This window comes from Balaenoptera physalus (genome assembly GCF_965194825.1).
Source record: "Balaenoptera physalus genome assembly, chromosome: 4".
Taxonomy (NCBI): domain Eukaryota; kingdom Metazoa; phylum Chordata; class Mammalia; order Artiodactyla; family Balaenopteridae; genus Balaenoptera; species Balaenoptera physalus.
Genome location: NC_138891.1, coordinates 2,794,080 through 2,819,022, shown reverse-complemented (window position 1 = coordinate 2,819,022; position 24,943 = coordinate 2,794,080). Strand labels below are relative to the sequence as shown.

Genomic DNA, 24,943 nt, shown 5'->3' with positions numbered 1-24,943 from the left:
GTTTCCTCTTTTTCCTACTTGTGAACAGTATATTGGCTGAAATTACAGTATTTAGAAATTTATCATAAGGACATCTGAATTCTTAACCGAGATTCCAGGAAGCCATGAGGTTTCTGGGCAAGGGAGACATTTTTTAAAAAGCAAACCTACCAGAAGTTTATACCTTTAAATGCATGTGGCTTTTTTCTGGAGGAGGAAGCTGTGTACCTTTTTCAGTGTGTTCCCACCGCTCAAAGTATTCTGGGGGAATTGCAGGAAGCAGGGGCAAGGCAGCTTTGAGCGGCCCAGCCCAACACTGACTCTCAGTTCCTGAACTAAATGGCGCAGGAATTTTCTCAGTCAGCAGTGACTCTGTCAAAAGCCACTGATTACATCTCTAAATCTGTCCAGTCAAATCACCAAACAGTATTCTCACGGTACCTCAGGGAGAGCAGAACCAAAACACTGTTACTCTGGGAGCTCAGCGTATACTTACAGGCTCGAGGAGCTTGAGAGAGGAGCCAGGGTGCCCTCCTACCTGAGCCCGAGCGATGGAGACCACGGCAGCTGGGTACACGTGGCTTCGCTCTGTGATACCAAGAACCAGGGAATCAAGACATCTCTACAGGATCCCAGGTACGGTGGCTCAAAAGAAAGTAATCTCTTCCACTTAAACATGAATTCTGGCATGATCTACTCATCACTCTGCCTGTAATAAAAGCTGATACTTTTCCTTCCACGTATTTCTCAAATCTCTTACATATACACATCCATAAAATAGGGGTACCGCAGTTTTTTTCAATCATTCCCCAATTGCCGGGCATTCATTTTGTTTCCAGATTCTTCTTTCCTTCACCGCAATGATGATGCAATAACATTCTTGCGTATAAAATCGTGCATACTGGTGCTTTTATTTTTATGGGCTAGTTTCCCAGAAGCTGAGTCATGTAATACATGATTATGTGTGTGTTTTTGCATTAATAGTTTGCTTTTCAAAAATTCACCAGACCACAGCAGGGTACAATACTCCCTCCCCCCACCCCAATCTCTCCATCTACCACGGTGGTGAATAACCAATTCGATGGGAGGGATAATATCTCATTGTAGTGGCTGAATGGTAGGCCCCCTAAAAGATATGTCCGTGTCCTAATCCCCAGAATCTATAAGTATGGTCTCATTTAACAAAAGGATCTTTGCACTGGTGGCTGCCAAGGGGGAGGGAGTTGGGGGAGGGACGGAGTGGGAGGGTGGGATTAGCAGATGTAGGTTAGTGTATAGAGAATGGATACACAACAAGGTCCTACCTAGAGCACAGGGAGCTATATTCAATATCATGTGATAAACCATCATGGAAAAGAATCTCAAAAAAGAACGTATATATACTGATACATGCATAACTGAATCACTTTGCTGTACAGCAGAAATAAACACATCGTTGTCATTCAACTATACTTCAACTAAGAAAAGAAAGAAAAAATAAAAATAAAAAAGGGTCTTTGCAGATATCGCTAAGGCTATCTAGATGAGATCTTCCTGGATTATTTGGTGCGCCCTAAACCCAATGACAGGTATCCCGTAAGAGACACAGAGGGGGAAGACGTGAGGACCATGTGAAGAAGGAGGTAGAACCTGGAATTATGCAGCCACAAGCCAAGGAACACCTGAAGCCACCAGGCAATGGAAGATAGAGGACAGAATCTGTCTTTGGAGGGGGCATGGCCCTGACCTTGATGTCGGACTTTTCACCTCCAGAACTGTGAGAAGAATATATTTCTGTTGTTTTAAGCCACCAAGTTTGTGGCAGTTTGTTATGGCATCCCTAGGGAACCAATATATTCATTGTTACCATAAACTTGTGTTTTTCTGAAAACTACTGATACTGAACATATTTTCCTGTGGTTTTACTGGCCATTGGAATTTGCTTTCCTGTAAATTGACTATTCAGAGCTTTCCCCCACTTTTCAAAGTTGTTTTTTTCTATCAATTCTGATGAACGCTGTGAAGATGCAAGACATTAACCCTTTGTCTGCCACATGTTGTAATACATCTAGCTTACGTCTGTTGAGTTTGTTTATGGCATGTTGGGTCACATGATTAAAACAAATTACATGGTACAGCATTAACGTCTTATGGATTGTAAACATTTCTCTGACATCTGGGTTATAAAAATAGTCTCCTTTAAAATGTTTGTGGTTGGCACAAAGACGGTCCCCAAAGATGCCCATCACCTCATCCCTGGAACCTGTGACGATGCTACCTTCCATGACAAAACGGACTTTGCAGGTGTCATTAAACGTACAGGCCTTGAGATGGGGACAGTAGCCTGGATTCTCCAGGTGGGACCAATGTAGTCATGAGAGTCATTAAGAGGGAGCTCCTTTTCCAGGTGTGGTAAGAGCGAGATGTGACTGTGGAAGAACTGTCAGAGAGATGCAATACTGCTGCCTTTGAAGAAGGAGGAAGGAGGCTACAAGCCAAGGAATGTGGACAAACCTTGGGAATGGGGAGGAAATGGACGGTCCCTCAGAGCCTCCAGAAAGAAATACAACCCAGCTGACACCTTAGCCCTGGAGACCCATGTCAGACTTTTCCCTACAGAACTGTTGGGCAGAAAATTTGTTTTCCTTAAGCCACTAGGGTAGTGATGATTTGTCATGGCAGCTGTAGAAAACGAATACATATTTATTGCTCAGTTTAAAAATGTGTGCCTTTATCCATCTCTAATTTACTCTTTGAATGTACATTTATCCATCTATAATAACTCATAGCTATTTATAATGTTGTGTTAGTTTCAGGTGAACTGCAAAGCGATTCAGTCCTATATATATATTACACATATATAGGTATATATATATTCTTTTTCATATTCTTTCCCATGATATCTTATTGCAAGATATTGAATATAGTTCCCTGTGCTATACAGTAGGACTTTGTTGATTATTCCATCGATAATTTACTTTTGAATATGTTAGCAAGTAGGAGTAGAGCTTTGGTTCTAGATAGACTCTCCAATCTGTTGTACGCATCGATTTGTTTATTCCTTTGCCAATATCATGTTGTCTTGATCACAATCAAGTATCTCGTAGGCAAGTTTGCCTCCTCTGTTTTTATTTGTTTTAAAAACAGTTTTCTTAGGTTTTTGCAGATACTGTTTTCTGTTCTTCAAATTAGTATTTCTCATTAAAGTTCATTCCTAAGTATTGTACAGTGTATTGTTAGGGCGACAATTACTTCTCCATTCGTAACGGATCGCTCTTATAAATAAAGCACACCAAGCACAGCCCTGTCTCAAGGCCCTGGTTGGTGCTGTTTCCTCTGAACAGAATGTGCTGGTCCCAGGTCTCTGCAAGGCAGGCGTCCTCCTGGACCTCAAGTCTCTGCCCAGATGCCAATTTATTTGTATCAGGGAGGCCTTCCCTCGTCACCCCATAGGAAAGAGCACACCACTGCCTGTCACCCACCCTGCCTGCTATGTATTTACTATACTTCTTCTCTGGCTTTTAATTTTTCTCCATAGTACTTGTCACCATCTGACTTATTATTTACTCATTTGTGGTTTATTTTCCATTTCCACCAACTAAAATGTCAGCCCCGTGAGGAAAAGTATTTTCTCTCTTTCCTTCGTTACTACATCTCCAGGGACTAGATGACTGTGTTGGGGCCCAGGGCAGGCCCTCCCCGAAATGTGCCTCATTGGCATATTGATTATTTTGAATTAAAGTTACTTACGAAATGGCCAACGTAAGAAGAACACTCTGACCCTCCTTTCTGACTTTCTGAAAGCAGGAAATAAATCACTCACATGAAAGGTGCCCTTCCTGAACCTGGAGGGAGGACACCCTACGGAGCAGAGATGGGGAATGTGGAGCTGAGAAGCCCGTGTAAATAAACCTTGCTACTTCTCGAATTTACTATCTCAAGCACAAACTCTGTTTACAGTCTTCAGTAATTAAGCACCCAAAGCCCAAGTTTCTTTGTCCTGTCAATTGTTCACAAAGGTATTGTTTCTGTGTCTAAAAAAATATAAAAGCTGCCCGCTTTCCCCACTTCTTAGGTCTCATTTCTATGAGACCTCCATGTGCATGAATTTAAAGTTGTTTCTTTTTTTCCTGTTCATCTCTCTTGTGTCGATTTTATGATTAGTCCAAGTCACCAGAACTCAAGCGGGCAGAGACGGGAGATTTCCCCTCCCCAGCAAATGCGTGGCATTCATTCAGTTCAATAAATATTTGCTGAATGAATGTTAATAAAGAAGACCTACTGACCTTTCTACATTTATTTATTTGTTACTGAAGTATAACTGATGTACAATATTGTGTTAATTTCTGCTGTACAACAAAGTGACTCAGTTATACATATATACACATTTGTTCCTTAATATTCTTTTCCTTTATGGTTTATCATAGGATATTGAATATAGGTCTCTGTGCTATGCATCTACATTTATTTTTAATCCAATCACTTGTCAAATATCATTCCTCATCGTAGCAGTTGTTTCCTGGAGTCCCTTGACTTTTGTAGGTATACAAACACATCATCAACAAAAAAGGATAATATTACTTTTCGGGTTGCGTGACCTACGCTAAATATTCCTTTTCCCGCTAAATTCACTGGAACCTCGGAAATGATGATGAATAATATTAGTGGAAACAGGGATCCCTGTCTGTAGACGACTGCAAAGACAGTGTCAGTTATCCCTGCATCCATGCCCTCTGCCATGAAACTTTGCAGGGCCCTCACACTCTGAGTCTAGGCTGAGCCACTTGAGTGTGTAGGTCCATGGGATGTTAGCAAATAGGATGCAAGCAGAGGCCTGAAAAGTGCTCTGACTTTGGGCTTGCGCTTGCTCCTGTGTCACTACCACGAGAGTGTGCCTGCCCTAGACGGCTGGAAGGGGAGAACACGTGCAGAGCAAAATTTCCCCAATTGTTCTAGCAGAGGCCATCCTACATCAGTTCCCAGCCAGCCAGCCCCCGATACGTGAGCAAGCCCAGTCGGGGGCCCAGAGCTGCCTAGATGACTGGTATCTGACCACAGATGTGCTCGCAAGCCCAGCTCAGATCCCCTGATCCCCACCACTGTGAGCTACTGACATGGTCATTATTATATGTCCATGAAGTTTGGTAGTTGTTTGTGTTACAGCATTATTGTGACAATAGATCACTGATACACTCTCTTAGGTCTGATTTTAATATGAAGAACCTCAGAATTTCACCATTTGGAATTTTGTTGTTAGTTTTTGGTGGAGAGTCTTTACCACATTTAAGTAAAACTGAAAAAGAAAGCAATTAAGGTTTTTTATTAAAAAGGGCTGAATTTTACAAATGCCTTTTTCACATGTATTGTTACTATCTTTTTTTTCCCTTCCTTTAATTTAATGATGAGACAAATTATTTTGATAAATTACCTTATTTTTAACCATGTTTATATTCTAGGAACAAGTCCTTCTTGGTCATAGTGTATTATTCTTTCGAGATGTCTTTGGATTTTACTTGGTAATATTTTATTAAGGAGTTTGCACCTACATGTATAAGTGAAAATTGGTCCATTTTTTTGGTCTGTATTTTGTTTATCAGGTTTTGAAAGAAAAGTTATGTTGGTTTTAGGAAATGATTTGGGAACTTTCAGAACTGATGTAGAAGCCCAAATATAAGAAAGGACATAAAGATTTGAAAAACGTAAGCCACACAATCTAATAGATTTGTGCACAGAACTTGCATCCTAATGGAACATTAATAAAATATAAATTACAAAGCTAAAAAGACAATTTTAAATTACTTTAAAAAGTAGGTATTTTAATAGACCATAATCTTAGATCATAAGCAAATAAAATTGATGTTAAGTAATAAAGCAATAACTAGTCAATCTTAACTACTTGAAAAAAAACTTTCAAAATAACTCTAGGATTAATGAGAAAAGCAAAATTTAAATTATAAACTATCTACAACTAATGCAAAGGAGACTATCTATTTCCTACCAAAACTTATGGAATACAGCTAAAGCTATATTCAGAGGAAAATGTATAGCTTATAACTATGATAGCTTCATTACTGAAAGACTTATAATAAATGAACATAGTACTCATACTAAGAAATTCCATGAAGAACAAAAGAATAAACCTAAATAAAGTATGAAGAAGAAATTAATAAAGATAAATACTGAAATACATGAAATGAAAACAAACATGGTAGAAAGAACAAATACATTCAAAAGCTGGTTCTTTCATAAAATGTATAACCATCTCATGAGTATGATTGAGGAAAGAAGAGAGGAAAATATTAGGATTGAGGGAAGAGAGAAACACACACAAAAAGATTAAGATAATTATAAGAAAGTACTATATTTAACCCTATTGCCATAGATGTGAAAACCTAGAGGGAATGCATTATTTCTTAAATAAAATAGGATAACTAAGCCAAGAAGTAAAAAAGAAATTAATAAAAAGAGATTGAAACAGTGATTAAAAGTCTATCATTTAAAAGGGGGAAAAATTACCAGGATTAAATAATTTCACAGTCGGGTTCCAAGTAACTTTTAAAAAACAGATAATACCAATGTTATTGAAACTATTCCAGACCAGTGAAAAAGATGAAAAGCTCCTAAATTCATTATATGAATTATATAGATCAGTGGTTCTTATAGCGTGTTTCTTAGGCCAGCAGCATCTGGAAACTTGTTAGAAATACAAATTATCTGGTCACACCCCAGACCTACTGAATCAGAAACTCAGGCTCCTCAATTGCTAAATTTGAGAACCACTGCCATAGATGTAGCTGGCATACACTTTACATACAACGGGCTACAAAAGTTGCTTCATCTTCAGGAATGTGCCTCCTGAATTTACCTGCTCTCCTTTCTTTTTCTCAACATCCATCTATCTTCCAAACATAATATAATAAACCTTCTCCACAATTTTCCCCTCCCACAAAATATACATTTTTTGCATAACAAATTTGTTCTTTGTATCGAGACATCCAGGTGTTCACTCTATGATTACCTGGAAAGTCATTTCTTTGGAGTACAAGGGGGCTGGAGGTCAGAATGAGTAGATGGAGTGTGGGCTGGATATGGTAGTACTGGTGGGAATGTGCATGCAGCATCTCCTCCCTGGTCCTGGGGTTCCTGCTGCACATGTCGGGTAAGGTCAAGGTCAAAGGTTCAAGTATCAGGATTAGTACCTGTTTATATATTGGTAGGAATTACAGGCGGCAATTGATCCCAAACTAAGGTAGACATGAGCATTTGCATGTTGCATTCTAATTACCAAATGAGAAGAAGTACATTTTCCCTGTAAGGGTGAACAAACTACAATGGGTTGGTAGCATTTAATACGCTTTAATGATGAGATGAAGAAGTATGTGAAACGCATACCACAGAAGCCTGGAGTTTCACATACATTATGTCATTTCCTCCTATACCTACCATGGAAAGTAGTTCTTATGAACTCCATTTTTTAAATTTAATTTTTATTTTATATTGGACTATAGTTGATTTACAATATTGTGTTAGTTTCAGCTATACAGCAAAGTGATCAGTTATACATATACATATATCCATTCTTTTTCAGATTCTTTTCCCATATAGGTTATTACATAGACTTCGAAAACAAACTTATGTTTACCAAAGGGAGAAGGTGAGAGGAGTGATAAATTCGGAGTTTGGGATTAACATATACACACTACTATATATAAAATAGATAACCAACAAGGACCTATTGTATAGCACAGGGAACTCTACTCCATTTTTTAAAATACATTTATTTATTTTATTTGTTTATTTTTGGCTGCGTTAGGTCTGTTGCTGCGTGTGGGCTTTCTCTAGTTGCGGTGAGCGGGGGCTACTCTTCGTTTTGTTGCGTTGCGCAGGCTTCTCATTGCGGTGGCTTCTCTCATTGGGGAGCACGGGCTCTAGGCACGTGGGCTTCAGTAGCTGTGGCATGTGGGCTCAGTAGTCGTGGCTCGTTGGCTCTAGAGCGCAGGCTCAGTAGTTGTGGCGCACGGGCTTAGTTGCTCTGCAGCATGTGGGATCTTCCCGGACCAGGGATCAAACCCGTGTCCCCTGCATTGGCAGGTGGATTTTTAACCACTGCACCACCAGGGAAGTCCCGTACTCCATTTTTTTTTAAATGAGGGAAGAAAGGGCCAGAAAATACAGGGAACTTGCCCAAGGATACCCGATTCTATACAGGATTCAAAATCAGGTTTGCCTTGCTTTAAGCCTGCTTTGTTTCCTTCTATTAAACCCCTCAGAATTTTTTTCTCAGACTGAGCTGGCTCCCAGGAAATCTGAGTCTATCTCCTTCTCCCATGAACTCCTTCTGAAAAGTCCTTTCCAATAGATAACGTACCTCTTCCTTTTGTTCATTTAGATGTGCTTCAAAATCAAAGCCCTTCAATGATGTTTGTATTGTATTGGCCCAGAGACTAACAAATCGTTACATATGCTACATAGAAAAAACCATTTTAATATTAAAACTCCTGTCATTTGGGGATTAAGAGTTTGGGGTTTACTTTGGCACACAGAAGGAATATTAGTTACCTGTAATTCTGATTTCCAGGAGGCTCGTCACTGTAATAGATAAGAGCTCCCTGGATCTAAATTTCCTGGCACATCACGGGCCTGTGCTGGACCACCCACAGGAGGAAGCAGGAACTTGCCAACAGTGCCCTTGACAAAGCAGCCTTCCACAGAAGGCTCTGGTTCCTCACACTGAGAAGCAGTGCACAGGCCAAGATGATTGGGTTGTCATAAATACAGTCTCCCTGAAAGCAGAAATTATAAACGGGGCTGAGGAACAAGGGGAAAATTCTCCAAAACAGAGGAGTGCATGTCTTCTTAGTATGTGCCTGCTCGTAGATGACTAATGTGGCCTCTAGGGATGGGGGAGGGTGTATCACCAAGTTTCCAAGGTGATCAGAAGAGCTGGTCTTGTTTTATCTAGGGCAAAGCAAATGGTCGGACAGTTGAGTGAAGAAACAAAGTGTTCGTTAAGCTTAAACCCTCTGTTTCCAGTCCATAGCTCAAAGTCCTTGAACTGGCACATTAATCTTGTAGCTCATAATATATAACCCTGTAACTTGTAACCATGCAAGGCTTGAAGAGCTGATAAAACTTCTAAAGAGAGCTAAAATCTATCTGAACTATACAAATAGTTCTTTTTACTTTCCTACAATTAATTGATAAATTTTAGTAATCAATTAGGGAGGCACATTATTTATTATGAGTGGGTTATTATCCTATTATATCTGGTTCTAAAAAAAGGTCACATTCTTAAAGCAAAGCATGATTACAGATCCTTCTCTTTTTCCTCACAATAAAGAATGAAAATCTCCTATGAGAGTTCTTGATTGTTTTACAAGTACAACCAACAATAAATTATAAAATATTCATGTTGCTTGACTACTTGACAATAATTTGTGATTAAACTAAACAAGTGTATACTCATGGATGTTGGCAAGCAAATTTTGATAGCCTGCCCAGTGCCATATATATGCTGAATACTGTCTGAAACCATGAATTATTTTTACATTTACTGGAGAAATAGCATGATAATGTTTGAACTAATGGTTATTTGTTTAGAACCCAAAAGGAATATATGCTATTCTAGAAAAATATTAAAAATACTGAAAAGTATAAGAAAAAATGACTAGTAGTATATCTAGATATCTCAACTCTTATTTCTTTTCTAGTTTTTCTATACATCTGTTATGCATTTTCTATGCATATATAATATAGGTGAAATTGTATCATAAATTCTGATTTTTATTCTTTTCCCTCTAACATTAACCATCTTGTTATGCTATCCTCTCTTCATAAATAGCACTTTTAATGACTTTAAATAGTCCACTAAAAAGATATAGCATTATATATTTAACATTCTCCTACTGAAGGCTACTTGATTGATTTTCAAACACAAATGGTGCCACAAATAACATTTCTGATCTGAAATCTATTTCTGAATTCTGAGTTATTTCCTTAGGAAAACTCTTCAAAAGTGTTCCAGAAGCTTCTCAAATACTTCTTCAAAGAATATGGACATTGAGTAGGTTCTTGATACGACTGCAAATGACTGTGTCTTAAACTATTTGCTTATAGGATCCTTCACAACTTTCCCTGTGACTTTGCTGTCTATACTCAAAGTTTTTCCTGGATTCTAGTTGTTTTGAGCTGAAGTATAAATATTGTCTCTGGAGTTTCCAGACCACTCACCAATGGCCTGTGGTTCTACAGTCCATTGTCGTCAAGGTAGGACCATGAGTCTATGCTGTCAATTACAGAAATAGCTTTTGTGGTCACTGCTGCAGCCTCTGTGAATTCTGCTCGTCTGGCAAAGAAAGTGAGAAGTTGAGCTTTGAAGACGTTGCAGGCTGACAGTCGGCAGGAAGGTAGGGTAAGTGATGCGTAATAGGACTGTCAAGGAGCTTGGGCAGTTGAACTGAGTGAGGGGGCAAGGAGACAGAGGGGATTAAAATAATGCTGATTGGGACTGCCCTGGTGGTGCAGTGGTTAAGAATCCGCCTGCCAATGCAGGGGACACGGGTTCAATCTCTGGTCCGGGAAGATCCCACATGCCGCGGAGCAACTGAGCCCCTGCGCCACTACTACTGAAGCCTGCGTGCCTAGAGCCCGTGCTCCACAAGAGAAGCCACTGCAATGAGAAGCCTGAGCACTGCGACGAAGAGTAGCCCCCGCTCACCGCAACTAGAGGAAGCCCACGCGCAGCAACGAAGACCCAACGCAGCCAAAAATAAATACATAAATAAATAAAGATGCTGATAATATGAAGCACAGCAATAGGAAGTTTGTTACAAACACAGGCATAATTCCTATCGAAGTGCTGGCTTTTGAATTTGGGGTTCTATGAAAGAATCGGAGAGCCTTGGAGTGCAGGATTAGGGTGTTACAGAGGTCCTAGGTTGCAATGCTTTGTTTGAGGTCCTAGAATAGAAAATCACCATTGGATACAGAACGCCCCTAGCTTTTGAAATATATATCAGAGCAGATCATCTAATTAGGCAGAAACCATTCTGTTATCGAATTAGGCAGAGACTATTCTGGAGTGAATGAAGTCTTTGTTATAAAGCTAATGAGAGGAAAGTAAATTTCAGGCATGTGGAATCGATATTCTTGAAAAGGAGATGGCTGACGGTTTTATTAATAGGTAAATTATAATCTTTGGCTTCTGTATTTAAACTCTTACACTCACATCTTAAAACTCTTGTTTATCTTCGAATTCACCTTAGTGTAATTATTTGCCCATGGTAAAAACTCAATAAATATTTGCTGAATTTTAACTGAATTATGTTTTCTTTCTATGAGTTATTTGAATTGGGGATTTTCCATGTCGTTGAAGTGAGACCTATCTGTGTTTATGGAATAGGTTCATGTCCCCCTTTTGTTTTTGTAACTCTATCAACCCAAAGTTTTAGAATATTCCTTCCTAAGGAGGAAGGAGGTGAACTGTCTGTTTTCTTTGCCACGTAGGTTGCCATACCCAGGGTACTGAGGCCCCAGAAGAAGCCTTGCACTTGGTCTTTCCTTTGTCTGGAAGGCTTGTCTCCTCTGTCCCGCAGTGCCCCTCTCCTCACTGGGTACAGGTGGAAGGGTCCTTCAACAGAGACACCATTTCTGACCACACAGCTGATGCTGGTACTACCTCTCTACACTTGGCATTTTTTGTGATTTTTCTATCTTCGCTCCTTAGCCTTTTCACAGCATGTATTACAATTGAAATCATTTCATTTATTTTAAAATTTTCAGTATTTTTCAAACTTTTAAAACTCATAACAAGAAATATTTGACTTTGGGACTTCCCTGGCGGTCCAGTGGTTAAGACTCTGTGCGCCCAGTGCAGGGGGCACAGGTTCGACACCTGGTCGGGGAACTGAGATCCCGCATGCGGCAGGATGTGGCCAAAAAACCCAAAACCTCCCCCCAAAAAACTAATAAATTAAAAAAAAGAGAAATGTTTGACTTTGATTTATGCCCTCACATGCACATACAACTGAAATGACAGTTTGATGAAGTAACACACTTAAGAACTATGGTAGAATGAGGTCCACTTTCTTCATTCCATTCTAGTTTGTTCCTTAAAGAAACAATCATGAAAGCTGTCTGTGAACAGCTAAACTGATCTCATAATCCACGAACAGGGTACAACCCCAAATTTGAACTATTGGATTATTTGCTTTCTGTCTGTTTCATTTGATTACAAAAAAAGTAAGTCCCATGAGGTCAGAGAATAAATGTTTGTCTTATTCACTGTTATCCAGTCGACAATAAATATTTTTTGAACTAATCAATACATGAAAAAAAAGAATGAATTAATGAACAAAGTCTTACTAAATTTATCTTCCTTATTTTGGCATACTTGCCTCTTTAAAAATTATTTAAGTGGAACGTCATTTCCTTTTCTGATAAAATGATTTTTAAAATCCAATTGAATGTTTTGCGTCCCAAAGGCATTTCTTAAAGATGTCAACATCACTGAATAGCTTAGCAACTTCAGAATTTGAAAATACACTGTGACAAGGGAAGGGAAGGAAGAAAACAGAGGGAGGGTTTCCCTGACACAGACACCTGCCTTGGCTCTCCAAATGCTGTAGGGTGCTGGGCAGACAGCGTGCCTGCTGCCCCAAATGGAAGTTCTGTATCACATTTCTTTCAGCTTGCAGAAAGTTTTTCCATGTGCTTATTTAAAATCTCTCTTTGTCAGTCTGATACCCAATCACGCTATTATTACTTGATCTTTGTGAACTAAGGAAAAAAGAATTCTGTTCAGAGTAACAAACTTTTCATGAGATTTAAAAATTATTTGCCTACCTATAAGAATTTTCCTTGATAGGGAACTATTTATCAATAATCTTTGCCTTGCAGAAATAAAATGATGTACTTTTACTTCTTTTCTTAAACGGGAAAGAAAAATGGAAGAGAGAAAATCTTCCCTTATCCAAACAAAATTTTTTTTTACATAAATAACTATTTCCGGTGTAACTTTAATGACCGTTCATTTGCTCTAAGGCAGTGCTTTTCAAATTTTAGTGTTGATCAGAATCAACCCGACAGCTTCTTAAACACAGATTGCTGGCCCCCATAGCTAATTTAGAATGTTGTGTTAGTTTCAGGTGTACAACAAAGTGATGCAGTTATACATATACATGTAATCATTCTTTTTCAGATTCTTTTCCCATATAGGTTATTACAGAATATTGAGTAGAGTTCCCTGTGTTATACAGTAGGTCCTTGTTGGTTATCTATTTCATATGTAATAGTGTATATATGTTAATACCAAGCTCCTAATTTATCCCTCCCACCCTTTGCCCTTTGGTAACCATAAGTTTGTTTTCTATGTCTGTGAGTCTCTTCCTGTTTTGTAAATAAGTTTATTTATATCATTTTAAAATTAGATTCCACATATGAGTGATATCATATGATATCTGTCTTTCTCTGTCTGACTCACTCAGTATGATAATCTCTAGGTCCATCCATGTTGCTGCAGATGGCATTATTTCATTCTTTTTTTATGGCTGAGTAATATTCCATCGTATATATGTACCACAACTTTTTTTTTTTAATATTTTATTTATTTATTTATTTATTTATTTATTTATTTATGGCTGTGTTGGGTCTTCGTTTCTGTGCGAGGGCTTTCTCCAGTTGCGGCAAGTGGGGGCCATTCTTCATCGCGGTGCGCGGGCCTCTCACTATCGCGGCCTCTCTTGTTGCAGAGCACAGGCTCCAGACGCGCAGGCTCAGTAACTGTGGCTCATGGGCCTAGTTGCTCTGCGGCATGTGGGATCCTCCCAGACCAGGGCGCGAACCCGTGTTACCTGCATTGGCAGGCAGACTCTCAACCACTGCGCCACCAGGGAAGCCCTGTACCACAACTTTTAATGAGTTTTCACATGATGCAGATGTTCTGGTCTGAGGACAGTGTTTTGAGAACCAGTGCTCTGAACAATGATTCTCAACTGGGGCCATTTGGTCCCCCCGTCTGTGGACATTTGGTGATGTATGTCTGGAGGCATGTTTAATTGTCATGCTTGGGCCTGGGGAGGTCTTTACTGGCATCTAGTGAGGCCAGGGATGCAGCTAAATATCCTACAATGCACAGGACAGCCCCTGCCACAAAAAATTATCCAGCCCCAAATGTCAGGAGTGAGCCCCAAATGTCAGGAGTGAGCCCCAGAGGTTGGGAAACCTTGCTGTAAAGGAACTTTCTTTCTCATGGAAGTCCATGGTTTAATAGGAGTTTAAATCACAGGTAAAACAAGAAAGACTCATTTTAGAAGGCTTCAACTAAAGTGGGATGATGTCACAGGAATTAACTTAATTGGGTAGAGTCTCAAGCAGATCTACTGCCATCTTTCTCTGTGTCTGTCTGTCTCTCCCACATTCACACGTCCACGAAGCTCATAAAACACTGCACAGTCCAGACATTTACTCACGCAAAATGTAAATGAGGACTTCTGTAGGGATGTGAAGCCAGATGGGATGAGGAAACACTTTTATTCCCCAAGGGGCTGCAATCACCTTTGTCCAGAGCAGAGAAGATTCTGGGCACACCTTCATCATGGGAAATGTAAACACAGGTATCCCAGTATAATGGACTTGGAAAGGACCTTGCTATTCCCTAGCAGACTCAATATTTCTCTTTCATATTGTATATTAATGACAGAAGAACCTGAAATTAAGGATTCAATGATCCTCTAAGGTACCTTCTCTCTCCACCTTTCATAGACTCTTCCAGCCATCGATTTTCCGAATTTACAGAGCCCACACCACAAAGAAAACCTGCTCTCAGATAAAAAAAAGAAAGGTATCTCACTCTCTGGAGTGACTTCTCCCCATCTCCTCCCAATGCTCCTTTTACACTTGTATCCCTGTCTTAGCCCCTGGGAGCCTGGGAGAGGTTGCCCATGGTTTCCACACAATGAATCATTCTTTTTACTCTTTTCTCATGCACCCTTGCATTAAGTTTACCCCCAAGTCTTTCAGAGGATCCTTTCTAAATCTCTCTTCCGGATTCTCTCCATTCTTTCTGCCTCTCTGTGGGTTCATACCAACATCATTTCTCTTCTGGATTAGAGAACAGCCCTTCAGTTGGCCTGCCAACCTCTGGATGCCTCCTTGTCAGAGAAGTGAGCTTTCTAAAACGCATACCAGATCATGCCATCCCACTGCATGAAACCTGTCATGTGCTACTGACCGGCCAGAAGACCTTCTGGTGGCTCGTAAGGCTTTCTGTTCACAGACCACTGCTTACTTCTAATATCTGGTTCCTCTTTTCTCCACCCCCTCATGCCCTACCTTCCCGTCATGTCCCAACCATGCTGAACTTTCCTGGTTTCCATGAAAGTGTCATGCCACCCTTAAATACCATCCTTTCGCATGTACCGTTTCCCCCGCCAAGGACACTGAAACACTTGCTTCTGCCTCCTGCCCCACACCCACTCCTTTAAGTCTCAGCTAGAATGATATTTCCCCTGGGAAGCTTCCCTTGATCTCCAAAGTCAGGGTTAGGCGTCCTACCCCTGTGTTCTCACGGCCTCTCGTCAAACTCTTCACCGTGATTATTTTTTGTTATGATGGTCTGTGTCTCATGGTGGCCTGAAAGCACTAAGAAGGTAGGTCTTTATGTCTTCCTTTTTTTTTTATTATTATTTTTTTTAATATCTTCTTTTCTTAGAGCTCCTGTACCTGGCACATAGTAAATATTGGTGGTCCTTCTTGGTGGGAATTTCATAAAATATATTATCCTGGGAAAGAATTAAATGAAGCTGGTGGGGGAGATACATTTTGAAATATAAAAGGAGCCTTCCCCAGGGGTCTGTGAAATCAAACCATGCTGCTGACATTTTCTACTTACACGCCCACATTTGTGTGGCAGAATCATTATAAAACCCAGCTTTCTTGCTAAGTTTGAGCTGATCTCTTTAGACGGCCTTCAGTAATTTTCACATTCTGTTCTCTCTGTGGTGCATCTAACGGGATCACAGCATCACAGGAAGGCAGTGTGGCCGGACCACGGTGAGCTGAGGGGAGAAGGACGGGGCTGAGATCTGTGTAGCTGGGCCATGTCCTACAGGGCCTAGTCAGCCATGGTGGGGAGCAAAGTCCGCATTTTTAGCCCAGCGGGAAACCTCTGAAGAGTTTACATTGCAGTGGTGACGTCATCACTCCGTCTGCTTTATGGACAATGGATTCGAGGCTGGGCCCAAAGTGGAAAGAGCGAGTCCAGTTAACAGACTATGGAAGCATTTCAGAGGGATGATGGCGGCTTGACCCAGGCTGACGGCAGCGGAGATGGTGAGAGTTTGCAGCATCAAGATGTATTTTGGAGGTAGAAGATGTAGGAGTGGCCGAGAGTTTGGATTTCGGGGTGAGGGAAAGAGGAAGCAAGTATGATTTCTAGGGTTTTGGACTGAACATCCAGATGCCTGGAGCTGCCATTTACTGCGATGGAAAGACAGAAACTCCTACTACTTTCCAGCTCAGTTCTCACCTCCTCCAGGAAGGCTGTCATCAACTTCAACACACTTTCCCTCCTTCCTCTCAACAACTTGGGAAATCATTGCCTGCACCACTCATTCTTCTAGGAGCATGTGCTCAGTTCCCCAACCTGGCTTATGGTCCTTGTAGGGGAGGGACATCCCTGTCCTCACCTCCACACCACCTTCCCATCCAGTAATGTCTGGAGCAGCTCTGGCTGTAGTAGGTGTGCCACACAAATTTGCTGCTTGGGGAATGAAGCATGATTCACATTGCAGCAAATACTCTGGAGCTGTTCCGTGGAGCTGCTAAGAATATCCCACCTCCCATGGGACTTAAATGTTCATATCCTCCAGTTCATACCCCATTGGACATTTTAAGAAGCCCATTACCAAAGGGCTTTGGAAACTATGTTCCTTTCTAGAATCGTAAACACAGGCATTTAACTTCTACTCTATACCCCGTGACTATTTAGCATTATCACTTTTCACCTGATGTATAGTTAACTTTTCTTTCCCATTATTAAGTGTTGCCTGAAAATGCAACTTCATTCCCTCTTCTATTAAATGGAAATGCAGGGTAAGTTTCTCCTCATTGAAAACACTTTGAATCATCTCAAGTCCCTTTCATTTTCTATAATGTTCATTCATACTTTGGTTAGAATACTTTTTAAAAAAAAACTTTAAGATACCATAATATCACCTTTTAATGCATTTAAAAAGTTTTTTTAAAAAAATATAAATCTGGTACATATTTGGAGTTAGGCATTTATTGTAACTTCCCACACAAAGCTAGAATGCTGCCTCAAATATTCTTAAGTCAAAAAAAGAACATAATTATGAAGAACTTATCCACAGGCAGGAATTAGGCTTTTTCTTGCCCATCGTCTTTGAGAATTACTCAGAGAAGTTAATTTTTGCTCTTCCACCTCTCTAGTAGTGGGATAGGCATTTTACACACCCTTTGTCATTGAGTGATTCCAACCACTCTGATAGATTTGACTTCCACTTCCCCACTGGAGCGGAGGGATACTTAGCAGGGTAACTAATTTGTCTGGAGATGCACAGCTAGAACAGCATCATGTATCCACATCCCGATCTCGGTGAGTCCAAAGCTCACATGCCCATTCTTGCAGGCTCCAGTGATGGGGGAATAAATCCCATTTTGAAAAACCCAGTTCCACTGGAGCACTTGCCAGACTCTTTGAGAATTCTCCCTGAGCTCAAACCAAATCCTGAAATTTCCATTCACTGTCAGTCCTACTGTCTGAAATGGGAATTCTTTACATGGACTTTATAAGGTTCCATGGAATCCCTGATATCATGGGTCAATTTTGCTTTGATATAAGTGCGCTTTCTGGGGAGAAAGCCTATGTGGTTTTTTTAAAAATCAGGTTGTCAGAGAGGTCTGTCATGCCTTTCCCCAAAGGACGAAACCCTTTTCCTAGGGAAATCCAGGACAAGCAGTCTCCTTACTCTGTACCTCATTCTTCTACTTGAAAACAGCTGCAATCACGTCAGCAGGCTTGTCTCCAGATTGAACACCCCCAGGTCTCCCCACCTTTCCTGCAGAACGTGGAGCATCTCCAAAGCTGCAACCTCCATGGAACACCCCCTGGCTGTCCCCTCAGGTGTGGCCCTTGAGGACACTCAGTGTCCCTCAAAGTATGGCACTCGGAACTGATTACAATGGCCTATTCACATATGCATTCAGTATTCTATTTAAGAATAAGAAGATAGTTTTTCTTTAACAAATCTCTTTAAAAATTTTAAAGTTTAGAAAACACAGCATTATAATCTATATCCCTTTATTACCTTCTTTCCCCCCATCCTCCACCAAAAACAAGCCTGGAATCCAGGAGTGATATTTTCTTTGCCTTGTCTTTGTGTTCCAATTCAAGATAGGTGAAAAATACCGGTAAGTACATTTGTGTAATCTCACCCTTAGCAATGATACGTGAGAGCTTTAAGAAGAGTTGGCCATTGGAAGCCTGTGCCCTGAAGATGGACAGGCCTTGACCCTATCCCTGAATTGTAACAAAATCCCCGTAGCGCCCACACCGAGAGCATCCGTCACGGGCTGCTGGACACTTACCCTACAGTCCTAGGGGCTCTCAGGATCTGCTGACATCTCCGCAGCCTCAGCATGATCTGCCCCTCCTCTACCTCCAAGCCACGTGGAACGAAGGCTTGCTAAGCAAAGAAACTGCCTGGAACCCACAGCCATGTCCCGCCCTTCTGAGGCCGAGAGATCCCAATTAGATGCTCTTGACGTGCATCTTAGACGCCAGTGTGGACTGACGCTGGGCTGGCGTCACGACCCTCCCAGACAAACAGTTCACGACTTGGGGCTGTTCTCTGGCTCTGGGATTGCTCCCAGAAGCCAGTCCTGCAGCAGGAAGATGAGCAGAGCTGGTGGTAACCTAAACCCCCAGTGAAAGGAGACTCCTCTAACACCAGGAGGCCGCCCGGACAGCTAACACCTGACATGCTACCTTATCCATGTCTACAGGTCCTGAGACGATGAGAACTGTTACTTCTCTCCCATTGCCGCCCAGCCCGATCAGCTAATTGCAGCATAATCCTTCCCTCCACTAATTCCGCTGCTTACCACTGGCAAAGAGGACAAGAATAATTTCGCTTGAAATAAGGCTTGTGATTCCCGTCTGTTGGAAGTTTCTTTGGGTTGGGAAATTCAGGCTGGTGAGGCTGAACTTCAAATGGCTTTCTCTCTCTCTCTCTCTTTTTTTAAAGAAAAGCATTATTCTGAAAATGTCCCATAGGGCAGTGCTCGCTTGCTGCTGGGGTGCTGAGCAATGAATTTAATTTGCTTTCTTGCACTCTTCAGATAACATGTTTCTGTTGGTGCGTAAAGTCTGGAAGCTGTCTGCATGCCAAGGCAAGGCCCCTAAATAAGCCTTACATAAGCCTGACGAACTATCTGCAGATATTAGTCATCTCAATGGGTGGTTATAGAGGCATGACAGTAACGGTCGAGGAGCCACCAAAACAAACGCTGGCTGAGAAAATACTTCCCAAAGCCTCAATCGTATGTAGACTTTGCCAGTAACGTTACCATGAGATATTTTTAAGGTACTGACATATTTCCTTTCTCTCCCACCTTTCATGCTTTCCCTCCTCTCTTCCCCCATCCTGCCTTTCAGCAAACATCATTTTCTCTCTCTCTCCCTTTCTTCTTCCTCCCCTTTTGCTCTTCCCTGTCTGTCCCCTTTGCTTGCATGTCTCCGCTCTGCATGTTATAGTTTAGACTCCACATTTTATTGCCAACCCACCTGATACTCCTAGATTCCAAATGCCCGCACGATGAGATTTCATCCTCTCCTGGGTTACAACAGTGAAGGTGGTCCATCACCTCTGCCCTCTATGTAACACCCTCAGTGGCTTCCCACTGGCTACCGGATGAGCCCTGGTCTCCAGCCTGCAAAGGAGACCCTCCGATCCAGCCCCCCGAGCTGCTCCTCCCCCTGTCCCGTCTCCCATACTCACCTTCACCTGTACACCTTACACCTCTCACCCCCAGCACACGTGACCCTTCCAAACCCCTTTCCCTCTCCGGCCTCTGACAGCCGCCCCTTCTGTTCACGCCTTCCCACAAGGGCTGAGCCTCTCTTTGAAGCCCAAGCCATTCTCTTCTGTCCCCAGGCTTAGTTAGTTCCTTGCCTCTTTCCCTCCTTGAGTTCACACTGCATTGCAAACATTTTTTTTCCCTGTCTTGTCAAATAGGCGAAGAGTTCCCGGGGCAAAGGTGTTGCTGACTCACCCACCAGGCAGTTGCTCAATAAATGTTTGCTGAGTGAACTTTTTTTCTCTGAGTTTCTCCTGGAGATTTCACCAGGAAGCGGCAGCAGCATGGTACAGTGTTGACAAGAATGAATGTGTGGGTTCACATCCTGTCTGTGACTTGAGCAAGTTCCCACCCCCCTTGCTGCCTCAGTTCCCCATCTGTCCATGGAGATGATCCTGTCCAGCTCTCGGGTGGGGGTGAGGAGTAAGTGAATTGCTATGTGTCACGTGGTTTGAATACCGCCTGGAAAATGGGAAGGGACACGTTACACGAGAGTTTGTTTAATACAGCAGAAGGAAGTCATTCTGATACCCCACGGCCTCCTTGGCTGTGCTGGAGGGAGAAGGTTTTGCACATGATCAGGACTGACTTGGTTTAGAAGAGAAGATGCTTGATTAGGAATGTAAATGTCTGCCTGTCTCCTCCAATCAGAAGGAAAGATATTAACACTGAGAAGAAAACTCCATTCTGCAAGAAAACTGAAAGTGGGCGTATGCCACATTCAGGGCTATTGCATGGGCGAGGGATGTGGGCCTGGATGGCACATAAGGAAAAAAAAAAACCTAGTGGGGAAAATACAATTCTCAGGCTACCGTCTATGAGAAAGTACACGTTGTTTGCAAACTGTTTAATAGAAAATGTGTTCGGGTCCAGATAAGAAGGTAGAAAGCCGTTGACCATCAGGCAATTTAACTTCAAAAGGTGAATAGAAGTCCAAACTCAGAGACAACAGCCAAGGGAAGTCTTGATTCTTTTTGCTTGGGGTAAACCAAGAAGGAGATTCTCTAGGCTGAGACTCTGTAACATATACCTTTGCCTAAGTGCACCCTGCATGATCTGGCCCTGCAGACGTCCTGGCTGCGTCACCTGCACAAGCCTTATGCTCCAGCTGCCCTGGCAGTGGTGGTAACCCGTCCAGGGGCTCACCTCCACGCCTCTGCATTGCAGCCGCCTTGCCTGGGGTGCCCTCCCTCTGCTTTCTGAAACCCTCGCTTCGGTTATCACTCTTCCTGGGAAGACTTTCCTTGATCTCTCCAAGCACCTTTACTCTGGGCTTCAAAGCCCCCTAACGTACACATTTCTCAAAGCACTCAGACTGCATGACACTTGTCTGCTCACTTTGTCTCCCTCTCTAGACTGTGAGCCTGTCAAGAGAGGGACTGTGCCTTGGTCCCCGTTGCTTCCTCAATGCCCAGCACAGTGCTTGCAACAAAGTAAGTGCTCCACAAATGTGCGTTGGGTGCTTACGTAACAGGCAAACTCATTGCCAGGTGCCTATGGTGGCGGTGCTGGGTGTACACCGTGTATCAGGGCTGTACCCTGGGGATATTGCACTAGGGGTGTGGCTGAGGAATTTTCACCTTTGAGAAAGTTGGAATGATTGCACAATCAGGTACCACGTCTCTCAGGAAGGAGAAATAATTCGGATTCCTGAAAAGGGTTAATAACTACTGCATGTGTAGTTGACTGAGCCAAGACTTTAAAAGCTTCTTCAGGAACTTTAATAATTTTTATGACTCACTTATTGTAGGTGACAATGCACATCAAGGCCACAATGAGCTATCACTACACACCCATCAGAATTACTAAAATGAAAAAGACCGACATTATCAAGTGTTGGAGAGGATTGGAGCAGCTAGAAATCTCATGCGCTGCTGGTGGCTCTGAAAGTTTATACAACCACTTTGGGAAGCTGTTTGAAAGTTCCTAATACAGTTAAGCATACATCTACCCTACGGCCTAGCATTTCTACTCCTTGGTATATATCCAAGAGAAATGCATATGCTCTCCAAAAGACAGCTCCAAACCAGAAACGACCCAAATGTCTACCAACAGGAGAATGAATAAACAAATGGTAGTACATACATAATCAATGCTACTCAGCGATCAAAAGAATAAAATACTGAGACCCGCACCAATATGCGTGAATGTCTCAATTCAGCAAAAAGTGTCGAATACAAAAGAGTATTTATGTAATTTCATATATAGGAAGTTGAAGGACAGGTAAAAAAATGAACCAATGGTGATGGAAATCAGAATAGTGGTAAATACCCCCCATCAGAACCACAGGTAAATCCTGTGGTTCTGATAGGGGGGCAGAAGAGGCATAAGAGAGCCCCCTGGGGTGTGGAAAAGTTCTGTGTCCTCTTCTGAGTGGTGGTGACATGGGTGATATCTATTTAAAAAACTCATCAAATCTTACATACTTTAGCATATGCATGTGATACTGACTAAAAAGTTATAAATAGATAGATAGATAGATAGATAGATAGATAGATAGATAGATAGATAGATGAGAGACCACCAGAAGCCTAGATGAGGCTCCATCATTCATACGAATCTCAGACAATGGATCGTAGAGACCCTCTTTGGTTCAGGGAAGGAGATCATCACTGAACAAAACCCAACAAACACTTCAGCTGAACTGGAGTGCGTGTGGGACAGAATTAGTGGAACTCAATTTGTTCAACCAAGGAATAGTGAGGATGTACCCCTCTCAGGAGGCCATACCTGTAGCATAACTCCTTCTGGGGGAACGAGTGAATAAAGAGTTCAGCTGAACTATAATGGGATTTTTGCAACCCAGACCTTTTCTTAGTTGTAAACCTTGAATCAAGTTATTTCCTCGGGGTCCCCACTGTTTGAAAGTCATTTTAAACAAAAAAGTGAAAACTCTGAAGAGTGGAAGCATACAAAAGCCAGAAAAGGGGAAAGAAAATCTGTCTCTAAAGTCTTTTTTGCAAAGCTTTGCAGAAACGTGAGAGAAGCCAAAGGTGGTCAGAACCTCCAATCCTTGAAACCTACTGTGTCCGTCACACCTGTGCAACCCAAAGGAAATAGATGCTCCTGGAAAATACATTTTTTCCTCGCTACCAAAGAGGGCCTTGGCCCCAAACCCAAGTTGAACTTGGATACCCTATGGGGAACTAGAGAAGTCCCACTACTCTTTCAGTGTTTCTCAGCTGGGGCATTACAGCATTTGGGGCAGGACAGATCTTTGGGTGCAGAACTGCCCCTTGTACTGAGGTCTCCAAGGCTAGCGGCATCCCAGCACCCAGCCCACTGTGAGATCAACAAAATGCACGGAGGCAGTTCCTGACGGAGAACCACCAGTGATGTTTTGGCTGAAGACTCAGGTGGCATCTTGCTGGCCTAGTCCGCCCTGCATCAGTGTTCTGATTAGTAGATACAGTGTTAAATAAAATTACAACAACAACAACAACAATAATAAAGGAGTCAGCATTTGAAAGAACAGGGCATTTCACTCCAAAGTTCAAATTTCCATGGGCTTCCCTGGTGGCGCAGTGGTCAAGAATCCGCCTGCCAATGCAGGGGACACGGGTTCGAGCCCTGGTCCAGGAAGATCCCACAGGCCGTGGAGCAACTAAGCCCGTGCACCACAACTACTGAGTCTGCATTCTAGAGCCCACGAGCCACAACTACTGAAGCCCGTGTGCCACAACTACTGAAGCCCACATGCCTAGAGCCTGTGCTCCACAACAAGAGAAGCCACCACAATGAGAAGCCCACACACCACAATGAAGAGTAGCCCCCGCTCGCCGCAACTAGAGAAGAGCCCACGCACAGCAACAAAGACCCAACGCAGCCAAAAATAAAATTAATAAAATAAAATAAATAAATTTATTTTTAAAAAAAGGTCAAATATCCAGTTCCTTAAGAAGTGACTCGTTTAAGTTACTTGCCCAGCTTTTTTTTTTTTAATTAATTAATTAATTTATTTATTTTTGGCTGTGTTGGGTCTTCCTTTCTGTGAGGGCTTTCTCTAGTTGTGGCAAGCGGGGCCCACTCTTCATCGCGGTGTGCAGGCCTCTCACTATCGCGGCCTCTCTTGTTGCGGAGCACAGGCTCCAGACGCGCAGGCTCAGTAGTTGTGGCTCACGGGCCTAGTTGCTCCGCGGCATGTGGGATCTTCCCAGACCAGGGCTCGAACCCGTGTCCCCTGCATTGGCAGGCAGATTCTCAACCACTGCGCCACCAGGGAAGCCCCCACCTGCCCTACTTTTGCTGGCATTTGAATTTGCAGCCTGGAGTTGAGGTCAATGCTGCAGAAAGGTCAACTGACCACTTATCGGCTGCCTTTCCCCTCCGTCCACGGGGCCTCACCCAGTGGACTGGGGCTGGAGGAAGCCAGCAAAGATGGCGAGAGCAAAGGCCCATGTCTTTAAGCCTAGAGCAGACCTCATTTGAGTCAACTCCCCAGCTCTCCTGCCCTCACCTCCCCAGCCCCATTTCTCCCAAGAGGGCAGAGCTTAAGATCTATCTCCTGGCAAATAGAGTCAGGGAAGCAAATTCATCAGTAGAAGGAAAAAAATCCCCACCATTCTACTGTCCATGAACCACGCCACAGTGAATGAGCCTGAGCAGCTCTATGCCTCCGATCCCCATCCCGCTGTACAGACCTGAGAGCTCAACCAGTTCTGTTGCTATAGTGACCTAGCACTGGGTCTCCAGAGACTCTGTTCCACTCCTGCGCCGTATCAGACAAGGTTTAGAGCAAGTTCTTCATCTGTTCCCCCAGCCTTAAGTGGCGTGCGTGATAGGAGAGATGAATTTAGGAGGTAGGTCCGTGGATGAACCATGAAAACAAATTAATAGTTAAATAATTTTCAATGATACAAATGAACTTATTTACAGAACAGAAGTAGAC

The 24,943-nt window shown here is 42.3% G+C and overlaps 1 protein-coding gene and 1 long non-coding RNA gene across 15 annotated transcripts in view; one reads left to right on the top strand and one right to left on the bottom strand.

Moving 5' to 3' along the window:
• THRB (thyroid hormone receptor beta) overlaps positions 1–24,943 on the bottom strand; it is a 386,050-nt gene that overhangs the window by 179,789 nt on the left and 181,318 nt on the right. The window lies entirely within an intron of this gene.
• Positions 487–6,423, top strand: LOC309660322. The gene is made up of 2 exons (XR_014263341.1): positions 487–615; positions 1,548–6,423. It is a non-coding gene; the product is annotated as an uncharacterized lncRNA (long non-coding RNA).